Consider the following 16,707-nt stretch of genomic DNA (forward strand, 5'->3'; position numbering starts at 1 on the left):
GTGTGGCTTTGCAAATCTCTTCTCTGAGATCGTGCAGTGAATTTAACTCTTCAGGGGGGCAAATCTGATTTTCCCGATGGTCAAGTCCTTTTTGCCCCCAAATGGTCGACTTCCCTGTTGCCCTAATATACCAACCATGGTAGAAGGAGGAAAGGGGAGAGTCCCAGTGGGATTATGCAATAGGCATAGGGGACAAGGTCTGTCCCCAGATCAGGTTCCCCTCTGGCCATTTCAGCAAGGTAGGCAGTCAGTGTAGGCGGTAGGGGCCTGGGCTGGAGGCTGACTGGTGGGTTTGGGTCCCTGCTGCACCGAGGGCTGGTCCTCCGCTAGAACACAGCATTGGGGGCCAGTTATCTGCAGCCTGCACCCCTTCCAATTGTTCAGTGCCCTCACCAAACCTTTAATAAAAGGGGAATTTTGAAACACATAGAAAAAAGAAGTAGGAAGAATAGTGCAGTGAATCCCACCCGCCACCACCTGCCTTCAGCAGTTATCAGCTCATGGCCAATCTTGTCCATCTATCCCCACAACTTCCCTCCTCAACTGGATTAAGTGAAGAATTTTTTTTTTTTTTTGGTCACATGCTGTTCAGCTGGTGGGATCTTAGTTCCCCAACCAGGGATCAAACCCAGACCCCAGGAGTGATTGGGCCGAGTCCGAGCCACTAGACCACCAGGAAGTCCCATGTGAAGAATTTTAATTTACCCCAGATACACTCATTACTCACTTGATCAATTTTGGCAAATTAATCTCTGCAATCCTCAGTCTCCACGCCTGAAAGGTAATCGTGTTTCCCCCCTGGGGAGACTGTGAAAGTGAAATGACATAATACCTGTGGAAGTCTTAAGAACAGAGCTTAAGTGGTGATAAACGCAACCTTAGCTTCTTGCTGTGTTCTCTCCCGGAATTCTAAATGTAACCAGCACAGTGAACCAGGGGACTCACTGGGTAGAAGGCTCTAGCAACTTTGTCTTCCGATACCCCTTTAAATGAATCCTGGATTTCCCCTGCCCTGATAAAAACCTGGGAAGTCCCTTGTTTTTTCTGCCCATTCTTAGGGAACACACAGTCCCCCGCTGGTCATTGGGATGTCCAGTCCATACAAGGCTGAAGCTAATGGCTTCTTTCAGATACACAGCCCCTTCCCCTCCTTCCATGCCCGTGCAGGCTGTAAGCCACACCTGGGCCGGGGGTATGGCTGTTTCTTCTTTATTTCCCCTCCTTCCTGTCCCCCCTTAAACACACACACACACGCGCGCGCGCACACACACACACACACACAGACACTACAGAGCTGTGGGCAAGAGGTGGTCATTTGAGCAAGGATGCTCGAGTTGAAGGGATGATGCTTATACTGACTCTTTTACTTGTGGGGGGAATTTCTAGGCTCTTGGGAGAAACCCTGTGCCCATCCCTGGATACTGCTTACCTGATGTTCCATAGTATGGACAGCTCCCTAACACCTTTCCTCCCCTGCCTCTCTCCCGGGGAATCCCGCAGTACCTCTCTGATGAGGGATATCGTGGAACCTGACGTCTTGCACTATGGTCTCACCTGTTCGGTCCATATGAAGAAATGCTCATGGATTCTTTGCCCCAGCAAACTCTGGGCACACACATCAGCCCCAGTACCCCCGCCCCTCCTGCAGCTCCCCCATCAGCAGCTGGTCAGCTCCCCTCTGACTTTTACATCTCTCTGAGGGAGTCAGATGCCAGTTCTCTGTGGCTCCAAACTGCAGGGAACATCATGCCCCAAGGTCTCCAGGACGAGGTTTGAAAATCCTCAGACCATCCTCGAGCAGGGAGCAGATACCCCTCACCCCTTGCCCAGGCTTAACAGCCACCGTGGCCTCCTCCAAAACCCTTTACATAAACCCTTCCTCTCAGTCTCCACATCCCAACCTCAGTGTGGGTGAGGGTCTTTAAAAGCTGTACAACTGGGTTTCTTAATCTATGTTGAAATCTCTGCATGGAGGTTGTGGTGGGACGTAGCATCTACTGTCTTCAAGTTTCAGCTGAATGGAGACAGGAGGAGTCTCGTTTTAATGTGTTGTGACATCATTGTACAATCAGTGAACATCCTGGACATCACAAAGCGTGTGGTCAGAGTTGGAAGCTTGCCTGAACCCAGCCAACCTGGCAAAGTGGTTTTCTATGGGAAGAGAGCCTGAACATCTGGTCATGACCACAGGAGCAGGGCCTTGGAGCCCCAGGGCGGGCCCCCTGCGGTCCCCACGGAGACACGGGAGGCAGTGGCAGCAGCAGTAGGTTAGATGCCATTAGAATGTGCAGGATGTTTTCCAATGTGATCCTGTGCGGCTGCAATAGAAGCAGTGATGCTGTTGCCTGGTCAGATATTCCAGCTTCTCCCCGTCCGGCACTGACAGGCAGGTAGGTGGCCCCTGTGGACTGACGGTCCCACTTGCTACGGCAAGTATTTATTTCATCCGTATCTCCTGCCTGGCACACAGGAGCTACTCCAGTGCTTGCTGAGTGAATGAAGGGTTTACATTCATCTCTTTATCCTTCAGCTCCTGCTCTCGAATTGGTCTTTCCACTTCACCAACTCATTTTTCTGCAATGGCCAAACCACTAGTCACCACCTCCCTTGAAATCCAAAATACTGCAGACTTGTTTTTCACCTGGAATCCATCTCTTCTAATTTTAGAGAGGGTCTCCTTTTGAGAAATGCAAACTTTGTCGGTACATTTTGAAGTTTTTTATTTCCTGCAATAAAGACACCTTTGTTCTTTTTTTTCACATTATTCCCCTTTCTTGACCTCCTGCGTCTCTCCGTGTACACTGATGACTTTTCTATGCTGGCCATTTTGTTTCAGGATGGAATTGTTCATTAGTATTGGAAGTTGAGACGGGTTTTGTTAGAGATTATGTGAGGGTAGAGACAAATATTTCGGTATCAAACAGGGAGAAAAGTATATATATACATTATATATTACATATATACATATATATACATATATATACACATATATATTATGTCAGAACTTATAAAGTTTCCATGAAAAGCCATCAAAATCAAAACTAAGATTAATGACAATCTGGGAAAAATAGTTTCAACTTACGTGAGCTTTGCTCTATAAAGAGCTCTTAAAAATCAGTTAGAAAGAAATACTCTCAGAGGAAAATAAAGAAGGCATTTAATTTGAAAAGAATCAAAATAAGTAAATTTCAGCCTTAATTAACAAAGTGAAGATTTAAATAACCATGTGATATTATTCTTCACTTCTAAGTTTAAGGATAAAAAAGGATCATCTTTCATGTTAGCAAAGACTGGAGAATTTTCATATATTTCTGCTGGGAATATAATTTGGTATAACTTTCCCTGAAAAACATTTTTTCTATATGATAATGCATGTCATCTGATGAATGGTATCTAGTTTAGGATAAGGGTGGCGTTCCAAGTCAGGCCATGTGTCCTAAGCCCCTGGTGCCGTCTAGGTTGGGGAGAGCTGCCTTAAGAGCTGCCTCAAGGACTATGACACAACTAGATCTATGCCCTTGCAACTAGGTCTGCACAGAGGTGTGGCCAGGCCAGACTCTCGGAGCAGATCCCAGTGGACCACATAGTGGGCTTATCCACACCAACGATCGCGTCTAAGACCCAGGGCTCCATCCTAACTTGCCTTTCTGTAGTGATCATCTTTCGCTTCCCCAAAATATGTATTTATTTGTCATCTCCAGTGGGTGAATTTAGAAACCAGAATGAAAACAAAGGAATACACAAGTAAGTGTTTATTATAATGAAGATGAAATTGATTTTTTTTACTTACCCTTAGTTCTTTATTACAAATAGACACATTCTAGAAACACATTCACAGTATTCCTTACACATTCCCCATAGTGGGAGGAGCATATGCCAATCAGACAGATTTAACCTGGGGGGGTGGGCAGTTGCAATATGGACCACCCCTCTCTTCACTGTGTTTTGAACCAGTGAGATATAGAAAGAGGTGTCAGGCAAAAGATGAGACTATCAGCTTTATCACTGGCCAAAACTCACTGGAGACATGGCTCGGGGTCTTGACCAGGTGAGCTCCTAATACTTCGTCACTGAATTAGCAGACACCCACCTGGCCATGAGCAGACACGAGCAGAGCTAGACACCCCAAGACTTCGCCCTCAGGGGATGGTCCTTACTGCAGGGCAGGACCACAGGCCAGAGCACACCTCTTTGCAGGCAGGTTCAAAATAGGGAGTGAGAAGTAGCTGGGCTGAGATGCCCAGACCACTCTCCAACCATCACCAATGAACGACAGCGCTCCTTCCTCCTGGGGGAGACAAGAGTGACAGGTGAGGAGAAAGGGGCTTAGCCTGCTTGGCAGTCCTCAATCCTAGCCCACCTGCACATTAGAATCACCCGGGCTCCTTCCAAAGCACAGATGCCCACACGCTACCAACTGATGGACGGAGATAGAAACCAGGCACAAGCATTTTCAAAGTGTACCCCCCGCCCTCCGCCGGTGCCTTTGATGTGTTGTGCATCTCTGCTCCAGCTGAAACCCAGCTGTGAGGAAGCCTCAGGTGTGAGGGCACAGAGCCACAGAGTGAACGGGGTGACCCCTGGAGGACTTGTCAAAATGTGTTACCAGGGCTTCCCTGGTGGCGCAGCGGTTGGGAGTCCGCCTGCTGATGCAGGGGACACGGGTTCGTGCCTCGGTCCGGGAGGATCCCACATGCCGCAAAAAAAAAAAAAAAAAAAAATGTGTTACCAGGTGGTTCTCGAGACGACTCCCAGGGCCTCCCGTATCCGCTCTTCCTGCCATCCACAGATGACCCAGCCAGGACCATCCACGTTCTGAACCTTCTATGAAACAAGCCAGTGACCACAACATCAGCTGTCCTGACTGTATTGGTCCAACCCTGCAGTCCCCGGCAAGCCTGGCTAACAGAGGCTCACAGGAAGACTGTCTGGAATACACGTATGTTTTCTCGACTCATTCAAGTCCAGGTGATCGTGGTGAGTTCAGCAGGGCTGACCCCTGCCACTGACACACTGAACAGAGGGAAAGGCGGGCGACCCCTTCCACCACTGCAGAGCTCTGAGGGTCAGTGCAGGCTCTGAGTCTCTGGGGCCTCGTGGAGGTTGCTCACGGAATGCTCCTAATCACTCAATATTTCAATTAAAGGGAAGTAGAAGCACAGACACACTGTTTGACGATATGTGGGCTGTAAGTAATGGGTGCTGCTTTGCGCAAGGGAAACGCGAATTATTTGGAGGCGTTAACTACAGCAAAGCCTCTTCGTCAGAACGACTTGCGACCACTAAAACACGTCCGTCTTTAAAACGGACTCATACGACACATTCACGTCCTTGGGGATCAGGGTTAACAGTGATGACTTTGCTCACCTGTTATCTTTCATCGCTCTTCCTGGCTGATCTGAATCCGTCCTCCGGGACTGGGGAGGTGGCAGGACAGGAGGGGGATCACAACGCAAATTTCCTAGTGAAGGGTGTCCTGGGCTCTTTTTCCATGACTCTCGCTCCCCTTCTGCCAGCAAGTTGACCTCTGGATAGAGAGGTGAGTGGACCTGACCTCACGGCATGGGGGAGGGAGGGTCGACTCCACGGCTGGTCCCTGTACTGCCCTGGGTGTCGCCCTGCAGGTGTATTCCGTCCTCCCCACCCCGCTCTGGGTCCTGCACGGCTGACCTGTATGGACCCCATCTGTAGGTCTCCTTGCCCCGCAGCTACTGGCTGGGCTGGCAGGAGACGGGAGGCGGGAGGAGATTGAGGGCAGGAGATGGATTTCCCTGGTTTTTTCCCTGTGGTGTCCCCAGGGGCTGCCTGGTCCCTCGACTAAAGGTCTCAGCTCCTGGGAAGCAGCCCCCCCTATCCCCGGGTTCAGTATCCGCTCCTGACCCAGAATGCTGCACTGTCCCCTTTGGTCCCCTGCCTTCAGACACACCTTTGAAACCATTCCTTTATCCACTCTACTCCGGGTATCCTAATTCGAGTGTGCCCTCTGTTCCTGGAAGGAATTCTGACCCAGGTTTGGGGCCCTGTAAGGCCCCTGAGCGATGCCCTGATTCCACTTGTGCCCGTCTGGCCCGGCTGTGTAAGCCTGAGGCTCTCTGGGCGTGGCCAGGCACCCCAGGGTCCCGCATTGGTGCTCACTGGTCCTCAGGGTCTCAGGCACAGCCAGCCTCAGCCGTGGGGTTGGCCCACCCCTCTCTATGGGAACTTCCAGACTCCCAGCTTCCCTCTTCTGCAACCTTCTGAAGCACAGTGCACAGGGTCTCAACCCAGACACGGCAGCCTTCCCCCTGCTAGTGTGGTGAAGTGGGTCAGCTGGGCTCTCTGAGCCCCAAAGAGGAAATGGGACAAAAGCCCCTTGCTTCTACTTTGACTCTTGCTTTTTTAGGGTCTCCATCCTTTTCCGATCCGCAGGAGAGCTCAACACAAGGGGAAGGCAGGACTCTGACTTGCCACCTCCTGGCTCAACTCTCTTCCCCCTCCTCCTGCCTCCCACTCTGAAGGGCCTTCTCCCCCTCTTCATGCCCCTGGGGACCTCCCCTAGCTCAAATCATCCCCTTCCCTATCCGGTGAGCACCTCTGCTGTAGGGGCTTACCCTCTTCTTCTAGGGGCACCAAACCACATGGCTGAATCTTAAAGACAGATGGGTGTATGGAGAGAGAAACTTATCTATACTGGAATTTTCCTTGCTAAACCAACATAGGTTCAGAAATTCATATTTGACTAACATTTTGGGAAGTATCTTCTTCAGAACTTCAGGCTATGATAGTGGTATAAGCCCTCCTAAAAATAACTTGGGAAAACAAGCAAACACAGGCTGCCCCTTCAGCCACCACTGCAGGACTTATCAGAGCCTTGTCTATGCTGTTGTGCATTAAGACTCTCTAAGGTGGTGCACAGAATGCCTCCTTCTTCCTGATGTTTGACCTCAGATGTCTTTTTTCCACAGAGCCCATGTTCTGCTAAGCACTTTGGAAAGCACTGCTCTGTTAGGATTACATTTAGAATATCAAATTTCAAAACCATTTCAGAAAATAAAAGCAAGCTAAATGTATTTCTCTAAGACAAAGGGCAGATGAGAAATGGAATAGCGAAAAGCATTAAAGTCGAGAGCATGAAACATGACAGCACAAGAAATGGATTAAATCCACTTATTAAAATACCAAGATTCTCCCTGGTATGGTGTTTACAAAAATACACCCAAAGGGGGGAAAACAAGGAGATGAAAAAAATAAAGGAATGAACAAATACAAAACATGCAAATATTAGCACGTAAAGAGGAGAAATAGAATTGCAGAGAAAGTGAATTCTAAGCAAATACTATTTAATGGGGCAAATAGGGCCATTTTTAATGGACACAAAACCCAGTCCACTGTGAGAAGATAACGATGGTAGAGCTTTACATGCTGGCTTAAACCCAATAAAGCAAAAATTATTATAATTACAAAGGACATTGAACAGAAAAGCAATCGTAATATTTTAAAGCAATATTGTCAGCTCAGAAGAGATCAAACACAAATATTGACACAGGAGATTTGATCAATGTAACTAATAAGAAATTTATAGACACATCTTAATTTTTTTCTACAAATAAGCTTTCTTTTTTACTTTAACTATCCATGAAAATTTAGAAAATTGGTCATAGGCTCCCCTCTACAGATCTCATATATTCCCCAAAGGAGTGCACAAAACACCCAATTTTTTTTTTTCCATGACCCAATAAACCCACAAATCAATAATGTGAGCTCAAAACAAAGCACCAAATCACTCAGAAATTTAAAAATAAATAAAGATGAAAGTCACTTGTCTAAAAACCTGTAGGATTAAGAAAGAAAGAAAAATATACAATGATGGGCTACTTAGATGAGAATGAAAATGAGAATGCGTCATTTCAAAACACCATATGTGTTAGCGCCACTAAGATTTTTCAGAGAGAAAGGCACACTTTTAAAAAGGAAATGATGGAAAATATATATACTAAAAATTCACCTCAGGTTTTAGTTTTTGTTTTTAAACAAAAATGAGTCCTAAGGAAACTTAGAGAAGAAGAATAAAAGAAATATGGCAGAAATCAATGAGTTGGAAAAAAGATGGAATCCAAAATACAAGCAAGAGAAGCTTCCTTTTAAAAAAAAATAGCAAAATAGTCAAACCTCTGTCAAATCTAATTTTGAAAAATTCAAAATACCAAAAAATAAATTAGAAATTTGTAAGTTGTTAACAAAGAAAAAGATACAACACCCTTTTTAAAAGATGAGTCTACTTAGAAAAATTGTGGGTAATAAACTTGAAAATGTCAATGAAGAGAAATATTTTGTGCAAATTTTTAAATAACAGAAAATTTTAAGTAACAGAGCTAATAACCCAAAAGTATTGTAGAAGTTTTCAAACAATGGCTTCTTAAAGGCTCTGGTTTCAGTCATGTTTTAAAGCAAATTACAATGATAATTTAACAGAAAACTTGTCTTGAACGCTAACATAAACCTGATTTCAACATTTGACTAGTAGGTATGGCAACTGTAAAGCAGTCTCATATTTAACAAGAATGTGAAGATTCTAATCAAAATCTTACCACACACACCTATGTTCTGAATCTGAAGACGCACCCACACATACACAGATTATATAGAACTTATCCCAGGAATGGAAAGATGTCATAAAATGTAAATGATGCATTATATTGATACTTGAAAAAAGAAAAATATATGTAACCATTTCAATCACTTCCCTTTCAGATATAACTCTTCGAAAACTACGACTGAACGGATTCTTGCCTCACAGATTAAGAATAGTTATCTTAAAACAACAGTCATGGTCACAGTTAGTGATTCACTTGAGGCACTCAGTGAAATCAGGAGAAAGTGAGAATTGTGACTGTGGCTACCAATTTATGCAGTTACCCCACAAACATTCTTTGCAAGCCCGCTAGTTCCACGTGCTGTTGTCAGTATTAAAGACACCCAGAACATAGTGTTGCATTATGTCATGGTCATGGTATTGCTATGATTGTTGCTATGTTATGATTGCAGTTGTTATAATTATATTAATCATTGCTCTGATTATTATATGCCTAAAGTGTCAAAGCACACTGCAAGAGTTCACGTCAGAAGAGAGTTCACCAAAGCATGTGAACAAAATCAATGTCCAAAAGAGTTTTCCTATAAACCCATAACCCTGAATTAAAAGACATGGTATAAAAGGATCCCATTATCCCATAAAATACCTCCAAATAATCTTGAAGACAAGTGAAAGTTGCACTGAGAGCTATAAAATAATCTTCTGGAAAGGGGGGAAGAATAGAGAGTCCATATTTCTGAACAGTAATGCAGAATATTGTAAAAATGCCATCTTCCTCAAGTTAATTTTTAACAGTAGAATGCCAACTAATAGATGTAGGAGGCATAGCTGGGTTAAAAAATTACTATTTTGCAACCACCATACTAGTAATAATTTCAGACAAGAATTTGGGTGAATGTTTATTGGGGACATGATAGCCACATGGTACCTCCCCATCAATTACAAATTAATTACACAGGAGGAAAAGGTACCTTTCTAGTGGAAAAATCAGGTAGACGTTATCTTATTTGGGTGATCAAAGTGATGTCATAAGCCTCCAGAAGTGAGGCATTGAGAAGGACAGAGCATCAATTCTGAAATATTCTGAGAAAAATAAATACCTTGAACTTAATCCTAAAGAAGCAACCAGAAATATCTATATTTAGAACACATTCTACAAAATCATTAGTCTGTAGTCTTCAAAAATGTCAGTACCATGAAAAACGAAAACTAAGAACCTATTCAGATTAAAGGAGACTAAAGGCACATGAGAACTAAATGCAATGTGTGATACTATATTAGGGGAAAATGCTACTACAGAGACATTACTTGGACAATTGGTGAAATTTTAATGTGGATTATATGTTATATAACAACAATATAAAAATGTTAAATTCCTTGAATTTGATAATATTGTGGTTTTGAAAGAAAATGCTCTTGTGCCTAAGACATCCCTACTTAAGTATTTAGAGATGAAGAGTTATAATGTCTATAACTTACTCTCAAATGATTCACAAAAAGAGATGATAGATAGATAGATGGAATAAATATGGCAAATCATTAACAATCGAATCAAGATGAGCAGATATATGGGTATCTATTAGGTACATCTTGCAACTTTTCTATAGATTGAAAAGCTTTTTATTAAAATGTTAAAAAAATTTTAAACAAAATAAATTCTTAAAAATCCAAAGAAAGAAAACTCAATAGAAAAATGAACAAAACTTATTGGATAAATGGCTGATAAATACTTGAAAGAAGAGTCCATGTCATTAGTCACTGGGGACAGAATTAATGGTAGAATAAACAGTGGCTTGTTGTGGAATATTATACAGCAATGAAAATGAATGAACAATTGCTAATTATAACAATATGAATGAAACTCCCAAACCTAACAGTGAGTGAAAAAAAAAACAGACAAAAGCATATATAGTTTATGATTTCATTTATATAAACTTCAAAGACAGCCAAAACTCATTTATGGAGTCAGAAATCTGAGGGCATGTGATTCAGCAATCCCACTTCTGGGTACACATCCTAAGGGAATAAATCTGTATCTCGAAGAGATACCTGCATTCCCATGTTCATTGCATTATTATTCACAATAGCCAAGACATGGAAACAACCTAAGTGTCCACTGATGGATAAATGGATATATATACACACAGTGGAATATTATTCAACCTTAAAAAGAAAGAAGTCCTGTTATTTAATAACACAAACAAACCCAGAGGACGTTATGCTAAGTGAAATAAGCCAGGCACAGAAAGACAAATACTGAATGAACTCAATTACATGTGGAATCTTAAAAAGTCTGACTCATAGAAGCAGAGACTAGAATGGTGGTTGCCAGGGGCTGGGGGAGGGGTGGGAGGGGAAAATGGGGAGATATTGGTCAAAGGGTATTAGGTTTCAGTTATGCAGGATAAATAAGTTCTGGAGATCTAAGGTACAGCGTGGTGACTAATGTTAATAATACTGCATTGTATATTTGAAATCTAAGAGAATAGATCTTAAATGTTCTCACACACAAAAAAAGAGAGAGAACTATATGAGGTGACAGGTTAATTAGCTTGATTGTGGTCATTATTTCACAATGTATACATATATCAAAACATCACATTGTACACCACAAATATGTACAATTTGTATTTTTTGATTACAACTTAACAAAGCTGATAAAAAAGAAATTAGGGACAGAGGAAGCTTCTAGGTTGCTGAGAATGTTCTGATTCCTGCCCTGGGTACCGGCTATACCAATGGGTTCTCAGCGCTAAAATCCATCAGGCTATATACACTTATTATTTGTGGGGTTTTCCTATAAGAAGCATAATCATTTTTTTAAAAAAAAGAAGTACAAATACAATCGTCCTGCACTGGAAGAAAAAACGCTTATGAGAAAACTTTCCTTTCAAACTGCAAAGAAGTCAAGCAGAAGTAGCTTCCCAGCTTATCTCACTCTCACTCATTTCCTGAAGCACCAGCTGGATAATCCCTCTTATTAGCTCTGGAATAGTGAAAAGGTGAGTCACACTGATTAATGCAGCATAGTTTTGAGAGGAGCTTTGAGTAAGTCCCACATGAATAGGAACCTGGAATTAATCACTGACTATTGAAGCAGTACAAGTGTTTGAATTAGTAGCCAACAAAATAAAACCTATTAAAACATGTTTCTGAGCAGAACATTTATACTTCAGATGCGTGTTCCAGACAAAACAAGTGTGTCATCCTGCTGCATTGGGCAGGCGTTCCCTGAGCATGTGTGCGAGGATGCCAAGGCCACTGCAGCTCTACAGACGGCACCAGGTTGCCACACACACGAAACTAGGAATTTCAATCTTGAGATCTGTAGTTACATGGATTACTTAAAAAAAAAATTCTATCAGTATCCTATAGTTTGATTTTTACCCTAAGTATTGGTAGCAAACGACAGCAGAAAGTAACTATTAATTTGTCACAAAAACATGGAGACACATTAACCTGAAAAAAAGACAAAGTGGAATTTAAGAACACGACCTCCAAAAACAAGACCTCCACCCAGTCTTACCATTGTGCTCTGCAGTTGGAGGATATGAAGGCTCAGAAATGTGGTCCAAGTAGGGTACCCCAAAGTCTTACTGAACAGCAGCAGATGAGTGGGTTCCCATAGTTCAGGGTCCACTCCATGTCCAAAATCTTGGTTGGTCAGTGTGCCCAGAGCAACTCATTCTAATCCCAGCTAAATTCAGCAAAACCTGGAGGATGCTCAAGAATGCCAACCTACAAATTTACAATGAGAACATGACGTGAATCTCATAAAGTTGAGAGCATCTACGGTCATCCCATCTAAACGTCTAGATGAGAAAGCAAAATGTAAACTGAAAGTTACTTTGTGGGCATGAAACCCAAACAAAAGGAACTCACTGGATATTCTTAATGACTAAAATAAAAACCGGTAACAGGCAGGAGAACAGAATTCGGACACATGTGATGTGAGCCAGGCTCTACCTTACAACCACAGCACACAACAGTAGGCCTCTGTTTAGCTCCTGAGTCTGTAGGTCAGCTGGGAGTCAGCCGGTCCGGGCTCAGCTGAATAGATTTCGGGGTGGCTCTGTCCCATGTGTGTTTCATCCTCCTCCTAGGAGCAGAAGGCCAGCTCAGTCATACGTCTCCTTGGGGGATGGCAGAAGCACAGAGGTGCGAGCAGAAGCACAGGTGCACATTCCACTCCTGCTGCGTGCAGTCCACTAACATCCCACTGGCCAAAGCAAATCCAATATGGAGGTTCCTCAAAAAATTAAAAATACAATGGCCAGATGACCCAGCAATCCCACTGCTGGGTGTATATCCAAAGGAAATGAAGTCAGGGTCTCCAAGAGGTATCTGCATCCCTCGTCCATTGCAGCATTATTCATAAAAGCCAAGATCTGAAAATAACCTAAGTACTCATGGACAGATGAATGGATAAAGAAGATGATGTGTATATATACAATGGAATATTATTGAGCCATGGGAAAGAAAGAAGTCCTGCCACTTGTGCCAACATGGACGGGCCTTGAGGGCATTATGCTAAGTGAAATAAGTCAGAGAAAGACAAATGCTGTATGTTATCACTTATATGTGGAATCTAAAAAAGTTGAACTCATAGAAACAGAGAGTAGAATAGTGGTTACCAGGGGCAGAAGCGTGGGGGAAAAGGAGAGGTGCCAGTCACAAGGTATATATATAAGTCCAGTTATAAGATGAACACGTTCTGAGGATGTGATGTATAATATGGTGACTATAGTTAACAGTACTGTATTATATACTTGAAAGTTGCTTAGAGAGATCTTAAATGTTCTCACCACACACACGAAAAATGGTAATTAAGTGATGGAGGTGTTAACGAACCCTCTCATGGTAACAATTTCACAATATACACACATATCAAATCATCACATTGTAAATCTTAAACTTACACAATGTTATATGTCAAGTATACCTCAATAAACCTGGACAGTAAAACAGTGTATAGATGTTATGAAAAATGAAGAATATTTCATAATGTCGATTATAAGGTCGGCAAAACAAGGAGTAATTTTTTATAATTCTGGTGCTTTACTTTCTATAGTAAAAGTGTAATTTTTAAAATCAAAACCATTATTGAAATATCTAAACAAAAAAATAAGCGGGGGAGAAAAAGACTTCTCTGTCCTCGACCATCTAATATAAGTCCTGGCTTCCCTTTCAAGGGTCCAACATGGGTCATTCATCAACCCCTAAAACTAATTATTGACACAGGAATGCACCTTGCTGATTCCTGAACCAATCACTGTGGCAGGGAGGATGAGACTATATCAATCGTCTTAACCAGCTGCATATAGAAATGGCATCACCTAAACCAGACAGCTACCCCCAGTGGTTGGCTGAAGGGTTGAGAGGTCACCATGACTAGTCCTCTCTAATTCTCCTTCAACATGCTACGTACTAGGTTGTATACTGTCCCTCCAAAATCCGTATCTATCCAGAACCTGTGAATGTGACCTTATTTGCAAATAGCGTCTTGGCAGACATAATCAAGTTAAGGTAAGGTTATACTGGATTAAATGGGTCCTAATCCAGTGACTGAGGTTCTCCTAAGAAGGAAATTTGCAGACAGACTCACAGGGAGAACACCATGTGACCACTGGATGCAGAGATTAGGATGATGTAGCCACAAGCCACGGAATGTCGAGGAATGCTGGCAGCCACTAGAAGCTGAAAGAGAGGCTTGGAATGGATGGTCCCACAGAACCTCCAGATCTGTGAGAGAAGACATTTACCTGATGCTGTAAACCACCCAGTTTATAGTACTTTGTTAGGGCAGCCAAAGGAAACTAACACTTGAGGCAATGTGAAGACCAGCTCTGCGCCCTTTGGTTTTCCAACATACAGAGGCCCTTACTCCTGACTTCCAACAAGTACGCTGATTTCTCCTGTTTACATATTCTGGTGGTCCTTTTAGAGTTGGAAAGGGTGGAGCTAGAAGCAAACTTTGATCCTCTGTTCTTTATTTCTGTGAGTCTTTTTGCTCCGGAAAGATACATTAAATGGAAAGAAAATGAGGATGGAAAACTTTTACTGAAATGCTCAGGGGATGGATTCCTTGCCACTTGGAGTTGTGATGTGTCTCTGCACGTGTGTCTCTGTATGTGTGGTTCTGTGAATATGTGGGAAAGGGAGAGGTTGGGGTCATAAGGTAGGGAGTGAGGGAAATATACTGAGAAAGAGAGAGAAAAGGAACAGGAAGACATTTTATCTGAAGCAATTCATTTATCGGTAGTAAAAATAACCATGGACTGCTGTTCCAATCTGCACAGTCTGCCTTGTAATCCTCTGCTGTATCATTTAGAATATAGACTTAGACATCCTTTTCTCACATGAGTCTAATTTATGTCAAGAACAACTATATAAAGAAACTCTTGCACCATTTTTCTTTTAGCTAGTGTCAGGGAAAGTCATTCTTTCCTTCGAAGTTTTTGACAAGTACGGTGTTTTAGTTTTAAGCTAATACTAAGTTGGTCAACTGACCAAAGGAGTTCGTAGTGGCAGGATGTCAATTTCAGACATGTGTTTCTCACAAAGAGATAGAGATCTTTTTCAATGGATTTTCACTGGACTACAAATACAAGTTTCAACATGGTTCCAGGTAGATTTATATATAATTTCACTTTACAGCAAAGCAAGGAATGTCAGAACTTCCTGTTGGTCATATGAGGGAAAGACTTACAATAAAAGGTTGATCCGACTTAAAGAATATATTAATTAAGCAAGGGTTTCTGTTTTACATTAATTGCAGACTCTATTTCATGGAATGATTTGCCTTTCCAGAGAAGGGGAGAAAAATAGATCTACTGTTATATATAGAAAATTCATAATCAGCTGGGCAGAGGAATTCTAACCAGCTCTTTAAATATGCTCTAATGATAAAGGCATGGGCAGGTTATGTTAAAGAAAAATTACTTGTGACATTTGTTAAAGAACAGTAAGGCAGACTACTCAGGAGACGAGGAGCAGAGGGTGGGGTCAGTGGATGGAAAATTACTAAGAGAAAGCACCAGAAGTAAGGGGGATTCTGGTCAAACGGACTTGACAAGACTTCTGCTGAAGGCAAGCCAGGGTGATAAGATACGAGAATTGGCGGGGGCGGGATTTTTTTTTTTGACAAATTTAAAGTGTGCAATTTAATAACTGTTGATGCGAATACATCTGTGAAACCATGCCCGTATTCAAGATAGTGAACACATCCGTCACTCCCAAAACTCCATCCTCATTTCACAGTCCTCCGCTACAGCCCTTCCCCATCCCCAGGCAACCACTGATATGCTTCCAGTTACTACTGATTAGTTTGCATTTTCTAAAATATTGTCTCTGCCATTTCAGTAAACAAAGGATGTTGCAGCCGTCAAGCCACCACATTACAGCTGCCGGGATGGTGAGCCCTGAGGGAACTCAGGATGGAGACGAACGCAGGCTGCCCACTGCCAAGCCCACGTAGCAGTTGGCTGCTGTAGCCGCCTTCACGGTGCACCTGAGGAAACTCAGGATGAGAAAACACAGGATGCTAGCCCCAGATAGCTGAGGTGTATATCAAAGGAATGATTTCAGTGAGCCCAGCCTCTTGCATCTTCCCTTACATAGAAAATCACTAAATTCCCTAACTTGAGATGTCTGGTTTTCTTTTATTAACAGTCATCCTTTGATGTTCCGACTACCTGGTCTTTTGTTGCAAAAACTTTGATATATCCTGGCTTCTGGGGGGAGGGCTTTGATCAGATATCCAGGGTGGTCAGATACCAAATAAAGAAAAAAAATCCACTTTCCTTTATTCTCTTCACAGCATTTCTGTCACCACATGTGTGGGGTCCCCCACACCATCCAGTTCTCCTGCTCTCCAGATACCAACTGGGTGTCCTGCGATTCAATTCTGTTGCAAACTACTGGAGTTAGTGCAGACTCCACAAGTCAAGGGCTCCGTCCCACAAGACTGCTCACACATCAGGTGTCAGTCACAAGTCCTGTACTTCTGCCCAAATGGCTATAAATCAAAGGTTCCCATGACTCCCTCCTTGGGTTTGATAATTTGCTAGAATGGCTCACAAAACCCAGGACATTGCTTTACTTACTATTACCCATTTATTAGAAAGGATACAACT

At 42.7% G+C, this 16,707-nt stretch overlaps 1 long non-coding RNA gene across 1 annotated transcript; it reads left to right on the top strand.

Moving 5' to 3' along the window:
- Nucleotides 1-2,166: 2,166 nt before the first annotated feature.
- Nucleotides 2,167-15,982, top strand: LOC141279050 (uncharacterized). The gene is made up of 3 exons (XR_012332799.1): nucleotides 2,167-2,390; nucleotides 4,790-4,939; nucleotides 15,935-15,982. It is a non-coding gene; the product is annotated as an uncharacterized lncRNA (long non-coding RNA).
- The last annotated feature ends 725 nt before the right edge of the window (nucleotides 15,983-16,707 follow it).

The sequence above is a fragment of the Tursiops truncatus genome, chromosome 7, assembly GCF_011762595.2.
Source record: "Tursiops truncatus isolate mTurTru1 chromosome 7, mTurTru1.mat.Y, whole genome shotgun sequence".
NCBI lineage: Eukaryota > Metazoa > Chordata > Mammalia > Artiodactyla > Delphinidae > Tursiops > Tursiops truncatus.